Consider the following 1,963-nt stretch of genomic DNA (forward strand, 5'->3'; position numbering starts at 1 on the left):
CAAATACATTCCCATCCCCCCTCCCATGATCTCATTGTCGTCCCATAACCTACAATGAATAGAAAATAATATGACATACAAGAAAAGCTGATGCCATATATGGAAATGCGGCCAAACATGAAAAAAAGAAAAAAAAAAATATGATGCGTTTCAGGTCTGTTTCTCGTTGAAAGAACGTTGATATGCGCAAGATGCTATTGCAAGGAATACTTATAGATCAACACATCATTGATCATAAATTCCATGCAAAATTAAGATTAAATACACACAGTAAGTGGAATATCCAGAAGCAGAGGAATAATAACTATAATGTCATTGCTTCAGGATCATTTTCTGTACATTGTTATCTTCATTATTATAGTTAATAGAGTAGAAGTAATAGGAATGGTGTTTTCATTATCTTCATTATTTTATTATTGTTATTATCATCATTATCATTGCTGTTACTTCTCTGATCGTGATCATCGTAATCCTTATTGTTATTATTATTATTGTTAACATTATTATTATCATCATTATCACTATTATCATTACCATCATTATTATCATTATCATCATCAAGAGTATCATTTTTATTATCATCATAATCATTTTCATTGTTATCATTATTTTCATTGTCATTACTATTACTATTATTATTTCTTTTGTGGTTATCAGTATCATCTTATCATTATGGTCATCATAATTATCTAGTTGGTTATATCATTATCATTATAACCATTTTCATTATTAATGTAATCACTTTTATTATCATTGCCAGTAGTAGTAGTAGCAGCATCGTTATTGTTATTATAATTTTATTAGTATTATCATTCCTTACTTAGTGCTCCGATTATGATTATTATTATTATTATAAATTTGAAATATATAAAAAATATAAATAAAAAATAAAATAAAAAATATATTTGAAATATCATCATAACAATCATTATCACCAAGATTATTATTATTATCACTCATTTATCATCTTTAATATTATTCAATGTCATTTTCCTATCTCCGAAAAAGAGGTTACATGCAAGACCTCACATGCAAAACCTCTATAAAACATTCGTCTATTTTCCTAAGCAGCCGAAAAACATGGAAAGATTTCCTTCGTTCTTCATTTCCTCATGCAGCATACATCCTTTCTTAGCCGTTGCATCTGACATGAAAAGCAATGTGATTACGCCAGGAAATGAAGACATCTCTGACTTGCACATCTTCGTTCGTTGCAAGATACATACACGCACACACATATACATACGTTTATATATATAAATAAATATATATATATATACATATACATATATATGTATATATACATATATACACATGTGTGTATATGTGTGTGTATATATATATATATATATACATATATATATATATATATATATATATATTATATATATATATATATATATATATAATATATTATATATATATATTATATATATATATATATATATAATATATATATATATATATATCTATATATATATATATATATATATACATATATATATATATAGATAATAATATATGTATATATGTATACATATATAGTATATATATATATTATATATATAATATATATATATATATATATATATATATATATATTTGTACACACACGTCTCTCTGCCATCTACCCTCTCTATCCATCTGTAAACCGATCTCCCACCCATCCCCTTACCTCACAGACAGACATCATTTGCCCATATTTCCCCCAAGTGTAATTAGCGAAGCAAGAAGAACATCCCCGCTATTTTCTTCCCCGGATCCAGTTGCGTCTGCGAAAAATGTATTCCGCCTTCCCTGGCAAAGACTGGTCCTCCTCCCATCAGACTTTCATGGAGTTCCTCTAAAGACCAGGAGATTTAAGGCGCTTTTGCGGTCTTTCGTTGGGCAAAGTTTTACGGTTCATTTTCCTGTCGTTTGAGCATTTTTATGTGTATAAAAAATGAGGATGGGGGTAGGGATA

The sequence above is a fragment of the Penaeus japonicus genome, unplaced genomic scaffold (assembly GCF_977035675.1).
Source record: "Penaeus japonicus unplaced genomic scaffold, GWHDUDI00000001_assembly GWHDUDI00000004, whole genome shotgun sequence".
NCBI classification, from domain to species: domain Eukaryota; kingdom Metazoa; phylum Arthropoda; class Malacostraca; order Decapoda; family Penaeidae; genus Penaeus; species Penaeus japonicus.